The sequence below is a fragment of the Lycorma delicatula genome, chromosome 6 (assembly GCF_047948215.1).
Source record: "Lycorma delicatula isolate Av1 chromosome 6, ASM4794821v1, whole genome shotgun sequence".
NCBI lineage: Eukaryota > Metazoa > Arthropoda > Insecta > Hemiptera > Fulgoridae > Lycorma > Lycorma delicatula.
In genome coordinates, this window is record NC_134460.1 from 22320546 (window position 1) to 22336775 (window position 16230).

General features: G+C 30.5%; 1 protein-coding gene across 1 annotated transcript in view; it reads right to left on the reverse strand.

The window, feature by feature from the left end:
• Nucleotides 1–16230, reverse strand: part of LOC142326585 (uncharacterized) — a 354985-nt gene that overhangs the window by 219989 nt on the left and 118766 nt on the right. The window lies entirely within an intron of this gene.

Here is a 16230-nt window from a genome sequence, read left to right on the forward strand (position 1 = left end):
TATAGTTATACTGCACTGTTTGCGCCAAATTGATTTATTATTATTAATTAGTATTATCTTGGCACGTAAAATTAATCATTCAATTTTAATCGTTCCATAGATACTCGTATTTTTACTATAGAGTACGTTAAGAAAAAAAAGGGTTGTCTTTAAAGAGTTGTATCTTACGAGCTACTTGATGAAAAAAATTGAATATTATACCGCTGCTAACTCTTATTTCTGACTGAGTTATTGTTATGTGGTGCAATTTATTTGAAAAAAAAAACTGTAAGAATTATGAAAAATCAGCGTAAAATTACCCAGTTTTTCACCTGCTTTCTAGTAATGCAAATTAAAAATTCCATAACTTTCTTAAAATATTAGTACTACGTATAATTAGAAATAGTTTTATCTTCGTTTATAAAAATATGATGTACAATCATTTCTTATAACGGTAAAAAAATACAGTACAGATCTCATATTAATCGGTGCAGATGTTTCACAGTGTGTATTACATGTTCCCCGTTCCTCTGTACACCTGCTTCCTCTATTGAATAAGGAGATCCATGGGGGCGAGTCCGGCCACTACTCCTGCAGCGTAGCCCGAGATGGTTCTATACCCGCAAATATTTACCTATTTGTAACTGTAAAACTGTAACAGTTTCAAATTCAAATTCGAAGTTTCTTTCTAACAGTTTTTAAGTTTGAAACGACTTAGTAGTAACCAATTGAGTATTAAAATCAATCATTTTTAAATTACTTCAAGAGATTGTATTAGGTTTTGCAAGTAGAAGCAAGTAATAGAATGATTTTAGATGGGCTTAATAGTTCACGTAAATAATCCATGTAAGCTTAAGCGAATTCTAATACTAAATGTAATTATTTCAGTTAAAAAAATTGATGTTATTTATCAATCCGTCAAGATGAATCTATTTATTCAAATTCCGAAGAACTAGGCAGAATTAATAGTGTGGAGTAAGATATGATAAAGTTTTCTACACCGAAGATTATTATATGTTCACACATAAAAAACAATACTTTTAAATTTTCATTTAATTTAAATGAAGTTTATTACATGATTTATACAAATTTTATTTTTTATTTTAAACCTTTTATTATAATTGTTCTAATGTGTAATCACACAAATATTCCAGCTGCAGAGGAGGTAGAATCGTTAAACAAGATTTAAAAAAAAAAATTAAATATGCTAAATATTTTATAGTTTTGATTTTGTCCTGAAATGTTTTTGTAAAAAAAATTCAGAGTGAATGAGGTATACAGTAAATCCCACGTTAGCTTTTAGATGCTCTAACTAGATTTCCTGGAATCAGTCGACGAAAGGCCTACAAACTGGTCCCGGACCTCTAGAGATGGTTGTGCCAAAAATACGGGGAACTAGGGTACAAGTTGACCCAGATCCTTTACCGGTCACGGTTGTTTTAAGGCATACTTGTGCGCAAGGACGTTGAAACCCTTTTCAGAATGAGATTATCGTGGGGAGTAAGATATCGCAGAACACACGATACCAATACCACAGGTCTTATTTATCCGTGAAAGGATATCATGAATAATCTGGACAATGGATTCAGAACGTCTGCAGCTCAAGCTCTCAAGTACACTCCTAGAGTCGGTAATTACTAGGAAGCTGTCATTGCTACGAGCTTCGATAACTTCCAAGGCAGAGTAATCTGCATAGGCCTCGCAAAAGAACACAGAACAACAGACATTAAGTTTATATAATATCTCGGTGTCAGGGAGTACAATAGAACACCCACAACCATCGGCCGAGACAGGGCTGTCTGTGTAGAAGAGAGTGTAACCATTGTACTTCTTAGCCATGTTGATAAATTGATCTCTAGCAGATTGGAAATCAGGAGTTCTGGACTTCCAGATTGTAAGTATACGATCTCTGAAGACGCGCGTACCAAGGGGCACCGCATCCTATTCCCTTTTCAAGGATCTTCGGGGTAGGCAGATATAGTTCTTGGAGATTGCGAAGCAGCCTGAGGCTGAAAGACTGCAGTAAGTACGTCCTTCCTCCAAGTAGCGAAGTGCGAGCGTGTCTGGTCATTTGCCGTGAGCAGTTCATCGCGTGTTTGATAGTCTTGTATTTCCTCCTGTAACGCAATGGGAGTTCATCGGATTCCACTAGTATCTGAAATTGATTTCACCTACCTATTTAATCCATCTCATCTTCCACGCTAAAATAAGAGTAAACAAATTTCTGGGGTTATAAAACTTTTTTTATAAATAAATATAAAAAAAGTTTTAAATTAGTTTTTAATCCGGGTTAAAATTATTCCAACATTGTATTCGATTCGGTTGTTCTAAAATAATTCGCTAAAAAATCACAAACTGAGATATAAAACCTATTTAATTTATATTATTAATATCAATAAAATTTTAAATAAATTTTAGCGAGAAGAATATATGAACGTTCATTACACATTACCGTTAAACAAATTAAAAAGAATCTAAATGCTATCTTTAACTTTGTTCAATTAGATTTTTTAAATCAGTGATTTAAAATAAATCACTGATATTTTATAAATCAGTGATTTAAGTCAGTGAAACTGACAGTTAAAAATAAATCTTATACTTAATTCAATGCCGGAAAAATATTTTCTTTGTAAACAACGAGCCACGAATTATTTTTAATGACGTTGAAATAAATAAAAGGAAACGATTTTCTGAATTCTGGTCGGAATACGTAGCCAATGTAGAATACTGCAGAAGTTTTTTTTACCGACTTCAAATGAAGTGAATTGGATCTGTGCTGAGTATATTGAAACTGAAACGTGGCTGGTATTTTTATACGATATATTGCGGCTAAATCCGACACTAGTTCTAGTACTGCATATTGTCGTAATGGTGCATCACTGCTGTTTATTTAGAATTGGTATAATAACAAAACATTTTTCGTAATATCACTGAATTTTTTTTCTAACATTACCTACATTAAGAATGAACTAAGGTAAATGGTTAGTAGTATAAAATTACTATGATAACACTCACGAAATATTAAGAAGTAAATGCGCATATCATACGGAAAACTATCTTTTTTAGTAATAATAAAGGAATTACTACAAATAAATAAAACAAAATGATGAAATAGATTTAAAAAATAACTAAAATAAATTTAAAAAAACTAAAAAAATAATACAGTAATTTAAACGTATTTGTTTTTAATTCCGAATTTTTGAAGTCGTGGCAAATTAAAAACGTAAAACTGCCAACAAAGATCTGAGATCTATTCAGAACAAGAAAACAATAAATCTTATCGAATGGAAAATGAACCTGACTTAGGTCCCACTAGCAATGTATTAGACAGATTAGCTATAGCCCAGTACCTAATAAAAATCATAAAATATTTCATGATAATTATTACACTTCCATGCCAATGGTGCAACATTTAAAAAAAAACTGATGTGGACACCACATCATAAATAATAATTAAAAAATAATTCTAAATTTGGTTCTTAATGCAAAAAGCTGAAATAAAAATTAAAAAAAAAAGACTATCATTAATCTCAATTTAGTGAAGTTTTTAAAATTAGTTTAATTTTTTTTCAAGTCAATTTATTAGTTTTGTTTTTATTTTAAAGTAGCATAGGCTGAAAAAAAACACTACGTATTTGAAGAAAAAGCCGTTCGTAAGAAATGAAAAAAAAAAAACGAAAGAAACGAAATGAGTAACAGAAAACGAAAAACTTACGTCTTCATAAAAATATAAAAGCTCTTGCGCAGAACTGCGCAAGAAGACCGAAATTTCGTAAAAAGTCTATCTTAAACTGAGCGTAACTAAATAACGACTCAGCAAATTATCATAAAATAAAGGATACACAACTTCAGATACACTACTAAATCATACTTAAATTTCAATGAATTGATCAAACAGTTTTGGAGATTTTTATGCCACAAACGTTTTAAAGCTTTTTGGAACAGTTAAGTGTAATTCAAGAACGATTCAATCAATATTAATCAAATTCTCACTTCCACAATTTCAGATACACTGCTACAGCATATCTAAATTTCTATGAAATTGATCTGGTTGTTTTAGAAATTTTTGAGCCCAACATTTTATATATGAGTGATATTTTTGTAATTCTCATACCTCACAATGTCAAAAAAGAAAATTAGTTCCCCCCTCCACCCATACTACCATGCAATAGAAAAAATACCTCAAATCGAGTTGTTTGCTGTCGACCTTAAATTGAGGGTAACTCAGGAACGACTTAACCAATCTTCATCAAATTTTTAAAAATACAACTCAATAAACACTAATACTGAAAATACACAGTACGACGAAAACTAACCTAATTTTTTCGAAAAGTCGGTAAAAAGATGCAGGGAAACGAAATAAAGCGACTTCTACCAAATGTGAGCTCGGTAGACGTCACCATACTCTGGAATAAAGAAATATCTACTACTTTTTATTACAGTCTTAACTTTTCAGTTAATTTCTTAAGATTTCAAATAAAAATTCTTTACACATCAACATAACATTAGGTTATACATCATTATGCCGTAACAATCAAATTCTAAGTAGCGGAACAATTAAATATTAAAAATAATTTTAAATCACCTTTTCAGACAATATAATTGTTTTGTGGTTGAAAGAATTTTATTATGGGACACCACAGAAAATAAAAACAAAAAATAATAATCATAAAAATCAAAAAAACACAGTTTAAATTGTATACTGTACAAAAAATGTTTCCGGATGAATTGAAATCTTACTGTTTACTAATAAATTTATAACCAGCTCACCGGGTTGGTCTCGTGATTAACTCGTCGTCGCAAATCAGTTGTTTAACATCTGATTTTCGATCAGATGTTAATCACGAGATGTAAAGTCGAAGGTTCTGAGGTTCAAATCCTAGTAAACATTAGTTGCTCTTATACGGATCTGAATACGAGATAGTGAAGATATCGGTGTATTTTGGTGGTTGGGATTCAATTAACGACAAATCTAGGAATGGTCGACCTGAGTCTATACAAAACTACACCTCATCTACATGTCATACATATCATCCGCATTTCATTGGCCCGTTGCGGGAGGGTTGCTTATTGTTGACTAGTTGAATAGATTGTAGCGTATAAATTATATTAGGAAAAATCGATAACCATATATTAGAAACAATAAAAAAATTCTTCTTTTTCTGTGATACACAGTTTTCATTGGAAGAAAATTATTGAAGTCAATAGAAAAAGTATTTTGCATAATAACGATCGTAATTTTGTGAATGATGCAAAAGAAGGTATCAGAGCATCAAAAAATGTATAATTTAACTCATTGGGAATTATATTTTAACCAATAGCAAACAAGTTGAAATAAATTGCGTAACAAAATTGTGTTTCACAAATCACTGAACAATGACCAAAAAATTCAAGATAATACGAGTAAATAAATTCGTTAAATAAACAAGTAGATAATTCGTAAATAAACTCGTAATAAATTCTGTTTTCGTTTGGAAGAAAGGAACGAATTAATTACTATAATGTGAATTTCAAACGAGCCGTCTTGGAGGAGGCCTATAAACTGCTGACCACAGTTTTCATAACCATTGAAATTAATATAAACCGAAAAAACACATCATTGTAATTTACGCTTTTAGAATATTTATTTGATATTTGCACGTGTTGGAATGATAAAAACAATTTGGTTTCGTTTAACGTTAACACGGCTATCCCAAATATTTGAAAACGTTAATTATATTCTACAAATCTGAGATTGAAGCTTTTACTCGGGTAACGTGTAATTTTTTTTTTTAAATAGTATACGACTATATAATAATGAGAACAACAGAAAGAAGCTTCACCCTGCCACTAAATAGTATTTATATACCTATGAAACGCTTGACAAAAATTAAAAATAACGTGCATAAACAACAGCACGCCAGTACTGACATAAATGCATTATAAAAGGAAATATATATATATATATATATATATATATATATATATATATATATATATATATTTCTTTATTTTTTATTTTTAATGTTTTAACATGATATATAAGGCCTGGATACACATGTAGATCAGGACGATGACTTCTATCTCAGAATATCTGAAAGAAAACCATTATGAAGAATTATTTTATTATAAACAAGCAAGATGAGTATAAATACGGAAAAGAGTTAAATGAAAGCGGAGATAGTGTAGATGTCACGTAAAATTCTAGAAAAAAGGCCGGCTGGATTATTTAAAACGGATGAAGCATAAAAAGATACTGAAAAGATGGAACGGACTTTGTAGTTTATAGATCTACGATAAAGTTGAAATCTTTGGATGATAGATATGAGAAAACAGTGTACAATAACAAACGGACAGGATAGTGCGCAGGAAAGTTTGGAGGAAACTAAGGCCAATCTCCCACCAATGCGATGCTATCGCTTCGACACCTTGAAGCAATTGGAATGTGAAATATTGAAAGCGACTGAAAAATCGGTTGCGTCGGCATGTTCGCATACCAAGGATACGCGACCGGAACGTTATTTCGCTTTGCTAAATTTATCGCTTGAAAGTTTTTAATTTGCAAAATGTCAAGCGACAAAGATGTAATTGTAGCTTATTATTATTTGTACAGGAAAAAGAGAAAAAACGTAAGAGGAGTTATTGTGAGCGCGTAGGAACTGTCCTATAATGAAAACAAATTCAAGTCGTTTTACAGAATGCCAAAAGAAAGTTTCAAGCTGTTGCGTGAGCTAGTAGGACCTATACTTACTAAAAGAGTTACACATTACAGACCCTGTATTCCTACTGAGAAAAGATTGCTAATAACATCGAGGTGAGTAGTATATTTTAATGAAATTAAACGGTTTTGAAAATCAATAATTTTTTACTTAATTGTTTTTTATATGTAACATCATGTATGTACAAATTGAAACAATTATAAAACAAACAATTTTAACTGTAATTACAAATTAAGCAAATGAGCACTGTTAACATCGTAATTTGAAAGTGGCATAGGAGTTTCAGGAGAGAATGCCGATGAATTATTTGATTCACAGGAAAGAGATGAAAGGTAGCTATGATGGGGGAGAATAACACGTTCATTTCACCTAACAATGTCAATGCTCATCTTGAAAAAATTTTAAATTATGCTTCAGTTAGTTCATTAACTTAAAACAGAAGACTTAGTAAGAAGTATTTTCAAGGACAACCGTCATTACCGGATTGTTTATGTTGAAAGTAGCCAAGAAAGGCTTTATCGATTTCATTCAATAGTGGTTTTCTTTTCAATTATTTTACCAAAAATGTTAGTTGTAAACGCATTTAAAGTTGCTCAGCTTCATTTATTTGTGATTTGGAGTTTTCATTGGATTGAAAGGTTTGTTATTAATATATCGTATATTACAAAAATAATAACTCTCATCTTATTAAAAAAACTCTCATTAATTAAAAAACAAAGAATACGACTGGTTGGAATTTTGTGCCTGATAATGATAAGAATTCCTCACACGTTACGATTGGTTAAAAACCAAAGAATATGGTTGGTTGGAATTTTGTGCCTGACAATGATAAGAACTACACTCACCTTATGATTGGTTAAAAACCAAAGAATACGATTGGTTGGAATTTCATGCCTGATAATGATAAGAATTCCTCTCACCTTATCATTGGCTAAAATACAAGGAATAAGATTGGTTGGATTATCCTGCCTGATAATGATAAGAATTCCTCTCACCTTATGATTGGTGAAAAAACAAAGAATACGATTGGTTGGAATTTCATGCCTGATAATGATAAGAATTCCTCTCACCTTATGATTGGTGAAAAAACGAAGAATACGATTGGTTGGAATTTCATGTCTGATAATGATAAGAATTCCTCTCACCTTATGATTGGTGAAAAAACGAAGAATACGATTGGTTGGAATTTCGTTCCTGATAATGATAAGAATTCCTCTCACGTTATGATTGGTTAAAAAACAAAGAATAAGATTGGTTGGATTTTCCTGCCTGATATGATAAGAATTACTGTCACCTTATGATTGGTTAAAAACAAAGAACACGATTCGTTGGAATTTCGTTCCTGATAATGATAAGAATTCCTCTCACCTTATGATTGGTGTAAAAACGAAGAATACGATTGGTTGGAATTTCCTGCCTGATATAAGAATTACTGTCACCTTATGATTGGTTAAAAACCAATGAATATGATTGGTTGGATTTTCCTGCCTAATTATTATCAGGCAGGAAAATCCACCCAATTTTATTCCTTGTATTTTTCGTTATATTTTATGTATCAATTTGAAAGTGACTGGGGCAATATTACAGCAGTTATCATGTCCACAAGAAAGTGAAATAAATAAGTAAATAAATATGTATATATATATATATATATATATATATATATATATATATATAAACGTTTGAGCTGACGATGGTTTTGGGATCTTGGGGATATGAAACGCGAAGATATGTCGAAAGTTTTTGGAAGTCGAATCATGGTACCTATTATATAATAGGTAGCTTTCTTATGAAATCTACCTAACAGTATACAGCGATATTACATCAACTAAAACCGACCACATTTGGCATAAAAAAAATTACTCTTTAATGAAGGAAAAACACTAGCAGGAATTGTTTAAGTAAAATTAGGTAAATTACATTCTGAATTGCTTCCACATACACTAAATTTAGAAAAATTATAAACCAATGAATTAATCACAGAAATGAGGTCTTATCTTGGAGAATTTAATAAACTGTATTTTCCTGATGGTATTATAAACTTAATCCAGTAAGTGGATCAAACTATAACGAAAACAAATCGCGTTTTAGTGGCTTTTTCGGAAAATTATCAAACGCTCTTCAATATAATTAAAAATTAAAAATGATTAGAGGTAGCCGGTACCATAAAAGCTATAATAGTATAATTTTATTAATGAAGCGTTATGAAAGAAAAAGAAAATTATTGTAATAAAGAACCAGAAATGTCTGAAGCGTGTTTACCGTCATGTATATTTATCGAAGATGACCTTGACTGCTGATTGGTTAAAAACGTTTATCTCATTTCATTTTACTTACATTAGTAAAACCTTCGTAAATACTTATTGGTTGACTACATTTAATGTTTTCTTTCCTTTTTGTACATACGTATTTTTTATATTATTTGTTAGTTTTTAAAATTTAACCCGAAATATTTATTAGCAGATAATTCCTGTATAATTACTAATGTAAAACTCAAGGTATAAAAAACTTTTATCATTACTAAATCTATTAATTAGAATGAAATTCAATTTTTTTTTTAATTTTATTGTAACTGTTTTCGTAATGTACACAAAAGTGGTGTATGAATACAATGAAACAACGGGAAAATTTTCCTCTCGTTGTTAATCCTGTAGATTGTAAAGAATATGTATAAAAGAATTCTTAATAAGTAACAAAGAATAAAATCATTTTTATAACTAATATTTTAGAGTTTATACGTTTATGAAAAATAATATCGTAGAACAATATTAACAGGAGTTTAAGTTAACTAAATATATTCAGTTACCTAGCAGTATAATTTAGAATACGGTAATTCGACAGTCGGAAGGTGAAATCCGAACGAGTTTCATGGTCAGTGTAATGCTAGCTAATTAGAAACATACCCTATTCTAACGTTAGAATAGGATGGAACAGAACAATTGTTCAGATGCGAATAGTTGTTATGCTAAACAAAAGAGATTTAAAAAAAAAGAGAGAGTGATAGGGGGAAAAAGGGTAGTGCAAGCTAAATTTCTGGATTAGTTAAAAAGCCGGAAGGGATAAACGGGGTACACGTACGTATATGCGGAAAAGAGAGAAGTTATGGGGACTGAAAGAGAGGCGGAAAAAAGGATAACCGTGAAAATTGCAAAAAGGAAATTTTACTACGGATGATGGGATACAAAAAAACGGGATAAATTAATTTAAAATAATAATAATAAACTGGAGGAAATAGGGCTAATCAAGTAAGAAGGGACATGGTTGGCCGCAGGCTACCCCGTTCCAGATTAACTGGGTTAACCTACCGAGTAAAAGAACCTCTTTCATTGTTATGCTAATATTGCCGGCCTACTGCATGTTTACTAACACACAGTCTTTCGTTTTATTTTGCAATGCAATTCAACTGTTTTTTTTTTAAGTCAGAAAAAAAAAGAATATTCCGTTTAAACTATTTAATTGAATTAACGTTATCCGATGATTTGCATTTAAAAATAGCAAATTATGTAATTGGTGGAATAATTACGGAAATCTAATTAAAGCAATTGAAATAAATTTAGAGATTTATATAAAACATTGAGTTAATAATTTATCGGTTGCTTTATATGCAGAAGCTGAGATACAAGTGGCACTGGTCAGAGTTCCTTTTTCTTAGATTAATAATAATGTTCATTGAACAGACAATCCCTATGGTAAATCTAATGTAAATATTACTTGTCCAGCTCAATAACTACCAAGATTTCAGTGCGTTTGATATGCTAATATCTAACAAAACATTCAGCTGCTTAAAGAAGGAAACCGGAAAACCAGTTCATCCCCTATTCACTTTAATAAGGCTAGATTCATGAATGTTTATCTAGTCTGTACTATTCTTGATGCATAACACCTTCCTCATAATATAATTATTCTTGTTGCGTGGTATAGGCAACAAGACAGTATAGGATGCTTGTTGAATGGTTATCCTACATTATGGGAGTGACTTTGTCTCTTGCTGACATAGATAAATAATTTCGTTTCAAATTTTACAGACTCTAGATTTAACCCACCGGATTGGTCTAGTCTACGACGTAGAACTTGTCATCGTAAATCAGCTGATTTCGAGGTCGAGAGTTTTAAGGTTCAAATTCTAGTAAAACTTTTATACGAGTTTGAATATTAGAGCATGGATACCGGCGTTCTTTGGTGACTGGGTTTCAATTAACCACACATCTCAGGAACGGTCGAACCGAGAATGTACAAGACTACACTTCATTTACGTTCATAAATATCATCCTCATTCATCCTCTGAAGTAATATCTTATTGTGATTCCAGAAGCTAAACAGAAAAAAGAAAGAAATAATCTAAATTTAAGACAATTCTGAGTTGAATATGTGAAAGATTTTGCTTCTCCCATATTCACATCTGATTCATAAGGTCATTATAGTATTTTAAATGGATCTAAAGAATTTCTGATCTTTCACATCTGCCGAATAACCATTTAAGGGTGCTTTCATGAAAAAAAAAAATGTTTGAAATACAAATATATTTCAATAGTATTTAAAACGATCTTTTGTAAGGGAAAAACATTAAATTCTACGAGATGAAACAGTTCCATTCAAGGTGACGCATCACTAAATATATTTACTGTAGACATTTTTTAAAAACTGTTTCACTAACAAAAATACCACTGTACAAATTTTTGTGAAAGCTGTTTAATAAATTTTGAGATAAAAGTACGCCCTTTATAAATTCTTCTTAGACTTATACTTAAGAAAGCAGTACTACAAGTAGTTTTAAAATATATACATATATAAACATAATTTACCGTAAAAGATCGTTAACTTGCAAATTTCGATATTCTTCGATGAATGTCGACACATACCAAATTTCGGTGAAAGACCGAAATTCAGACCTTCGCCAGTATATGTCGACAAACACAGATAAGTGGTGGGGGGTCGAAATGTTAAAAGGAAATTAAAAAAAAATCACCTATACCAATCTCTAAGGTAAATAGATTACGAGAAACTGACGAAAAAAGGGAAGTTTAAATTTAAGCCAAAAAATAACCTACGCTCGCTTCGCTTGCTAACCTCGTCTAATTAACGTTAAATACACAAATTATATATGTTATTCTCCAAAATTGGAGGCGATTAGTTAACTTCACCGAATTTATAAAAAAATTTAATTAAATTTTCAGCATTTTATAAATTAAAAGGGCCAATCAGGATATACAGAATATGTTAACTGCATTGATCCATGATAACGATACAAATAAATGGTCAGATGGTTTACCCTTCAATTTTTTTATAAAAATGTTTTTATTCAACTTTCACCATCAATGTTTCCTAAATGAGGTAGAATTAATTTAACGATATTAATTTAATATTATTTATTTTTCAAATATTTTAAATTCATATTTTATTATATTTATATGTATAATTTATTAAAATGTTTTTCCATAATAACCTTTTGGTATATCCTAATATTTTCTGAACTCTGATTCCTTGCGTCATCTCACGGAATACACATGGAAATGTGGAGGTTTCAATTTTTCTTGATGAGAAAAATGTAAAACATGTGACTGTAGAGTGGGCCATCTGACTAAATATAAACGAAACATAATCTATTTTTTATAAACCCCGCGTAATTTGGTTTACTGGCGGAAAAGAATAAACATGGCGAATTCATTTTGGGCGATGAGAAATATTAACAATATATAAAAGTTGTCATTTAATGAATATTTAACAATGCAAATAGTTTTTATATAAAGAAAAACTGACAAAAAGACGGTATTACCGGTTATCATGTTGGTACATATTTTTTTAGTGAACGAGAAGTCACGATCTTTCATAATAAGCTATTCCGTTACTATGAATAACACCCTCATTTTTAATTTTCTTGTTTTTTTCATACTTATTTTTTGGTGGAGATTCACTCAACTCCCCAACGGGAGTTTTGATTAATGTATTTTATTGCAGTCAGTCTAATTTTAAATAAAAATTAAATTATAAAGATGTAATATTATTGATTATTTGACATATATAAAAAAAAAATTGCATATAAAATAAATAACTGGTTTTACAGCGTACATATGCAATTAAAAATATTTGTATTATAATAATAATTATAATAAAACAAAATAATTATATTTGTATTATAATAAAACTCCTGATTCTTTTCCTTATTAACATTGAGAACAAAGACTATTTTACTTAGCTTTTATAACATCTATACTGGATATTTCTTTGGTTTTTAATTATTTCTTTTAAATTTTATTTTATTTGTTCTTTACAAATCATAAAAATTTTTGATTCTTTTTATTTTCTTTGGATGTAATTAGCCTCATGTTTATGTTTACTCAAGTTTATGGCTGTATTTTGTGTGTGTGTTTACACGCAAGTACACGCATGCGGGCGTGTATCATACTAATATTTTTTTTTTGTGTTGTGTTTATTATGATCTTTTATTTATGTATAATATGATCCTCTGCTTTTTACTGTATAATGTAAGTGAGAACAAGGATTTTGTAAATAGTATAATTTTTTCCTAATGTATATGCTGCAATCTATTCAACTTGTGAATAGTTGAATAGATTGCAGTAACCCCCACTATGGCCCAAGGAGGTCAGGATGATGGGTATTTTATGTAAGTAAGATGTAGTCTTGTACTGACTAAGGTCGACCATTCCTGAGATGTATGGTTAAATAAACCCCAACCACCAACGATCCACTACTAGTATTTAAGTCCGTTTAAAAATAACCGACTTCTACTACAATTTGGACCTCAAAACTTTCGATTTCGAAAATCAGCTGTTAAAAAAGTGATTTCCAACGACGAGTTCATCACTAGATCAAGGGCTAAATTGTAACGAAAAAAATAAATTTGTTTTATAGATTTTTTAAGCCTATTTAAATTTTGTGCCCTGTAATCAGAATCTTTTCTTTTTTGTTTTTGTTGTATTAATAACGTTTTTATTCTTGATAAATAGTATTATTAAGTCAAGTTTAATAAAAAAATAGTGGAGATGGTATATTCGATTTTATTACATCCACTTTTGTTATCCACTCCCAGGAATATGTTACCTACAATGGATATGGTTACTGATGGATTGGCACACGACTTGGTTGTTATAAAACATTCCACTATTTTTTATCTCATATTTTACAAGACATTCAGAAATTGTGTATAAAAACTCTGATCAGCAGACTATTATAAACCAATTTGATAGAAATAGGAAATAGTTTTATTTATTTCTCTAATTTTTTTACATTTTATTACCTTAAATATGTATGTTGTATGTGCGCGCACGCGTCCAAGAGAGTAAGTAAACACATATTTAATAAAGATATTTTTCAGAAACCAAAATAATACTAATTAATTCTCCGACTTGTTTAAAACGAAATAAAAAATTAAAATAAATATTAAAATTATCATAATAAAAGAAAATTAAAATTATTTATTTCTTCTGTTACATTTTTGTACGATATCAAATATATAAAAGTTATAGATTGTTTACGAATTAAAACATTATGATAAATTTTGATTATTAACAAATAAACAGATTGCAATTTTACATAACTGTTACCACTATTCAAATTTTCTTGATAAATAAAACTTCAGTAAGTTAATCGATCAGTTTTTAACTGATGATGACGACTGTCGATATAGTTGAAACTGTTGTAACGTTTCACAATTTAAAGTTGTTTCGATTTGTATTTAAAGTAATTAATTTTGTATAATTTCCACCATCTATTATCATGTATAATGTAATAATCGTGGATATAAATGATGACATTTTAATTTCATCATTTATATCCACGAAAGGGAGAAAAAAATTGACAGAAGTAAGAAAGAAAATGAGTATATGAAAAAAATTAAATTAAAGATAAGTAGATGAACACTAAAGAAAAATTTAATGAGAATAATGACGAAATGAAACAAGGTTGAATCATATTAAGTTGTTTTGTGCCCTTTAATGGTAAAGACATGCGGTTCCTGTTCATGTTACGCTATTGGGGTTAGCTGTCGGAAGCTAGTAGAGTGTATTGTGCGAGAAGAAATAGACGAAGTATGAAGAAAGAGAAAAAGAGAAAGGAAGAGAGTGTGTGTATGGACCAGAGGTTGAAGTTCCACGTCTAGAAGAGAATGAGGAAAAGGGAGGTTGCTTGACAAATTACTGGACTGCTTACTGTGACAACTCCCATACACTAGCACTGCACCTACCACCGCGCCGTTTTCTCACTCCATGTTTCTAGTTACTTGTGCGCACACACCCAAACATCCACACTATATACATAGTGCACTTACGTAACACCAACTTACGCTAAAGCCCTCTAAGCACCCCACCCGTCGACCGACACTAACTCTGGTCGTTTCCATCTAAAATCCTCAACTCCCAGAGGGCAACAGCATCAAAACTACCGTACTATACTAATCTCTTCTCGAACTTATTGCACAAAGTAATATAAGTTTGGTTACCGTGTCGGTAGCACTCCGTTTATTAGGCGTATATCAACACTAAATCATCTCTCATTACATAATTTAGGTTCATTTTATAACTAACTTCTTAGTTAGAAAATTACCTATCATTGTTTATAAATTTTAATCTGTTTATTAACAAATCGACAAGTTAGTCATTAAATAACGTAAATAAATAACTAAGATTTTGTGAATATATTGACTCTAATAATAACTTAGAGAAGGAAGGTAGTACTACTATTATTGATACAAAAATACATCTCTGTTTATACTGATTAACATTTGGATAAATCAGTATTTAAATCTTTTTTTTTTGTCTTCAGTCATTTGACTGGTTTGATGCAGCTCTCCAAGATTCCCTATCTAGTGCTAGTCGTTTCATTTCAGTATACCCTCTACATCCTACATCCCTAACAATTTGTTTTACATATTTCAAACGTGGCCTGCCTACACAATTTTTCCCTTCTACCTGTCCTTCCAAAATTAAAGCGACTATTCCAGGATGCCTTAGTATGTGGCCAATAAGTCTGTCTCTTCTTTTAACTATATTTTTCCAAATGATTCTTTCTTCATCTATTTGCCGCAATACTTCCTCATTTGTCACTTTATCCAGCCATCTGATTTTTAACATTCTCCTATAGCACCACATTTCAAAAGCTTCTAACCTTTTCTTCTCAGACACTCCGATTGTCCAAGTTTCACTTCCATATAAAGCGACACTCCAAACATACACTTTCAAAAATCTTTTCCTGACATTTAAATTAATTTTTGATGTAAACAAATTATATTTCTTACTGAAGGCTCGTTTAGCTTGTGCTATTCGGCATTTTATATCGCTCCTGCTTCGTCCATCTTTAGTAATTTTACTTCCCAAATAACAAAATTCTTCTACCTCCATAATCTTTTCTCCTCCTATTTTCACATTCATTGGTCCATCTTTGTTATTTCTACTACATTTCATTACTTTTGTTTTGTTCTTGTTTATTTTCATGCGATAGTTCTTGCGTAGGACTTCATCTATGCCGTTCATTGTTTCTTCTAAATCCTTTTTATTCTCGGCTAGAATTACTATATCATCAGCAAATCGTAGCATCATTA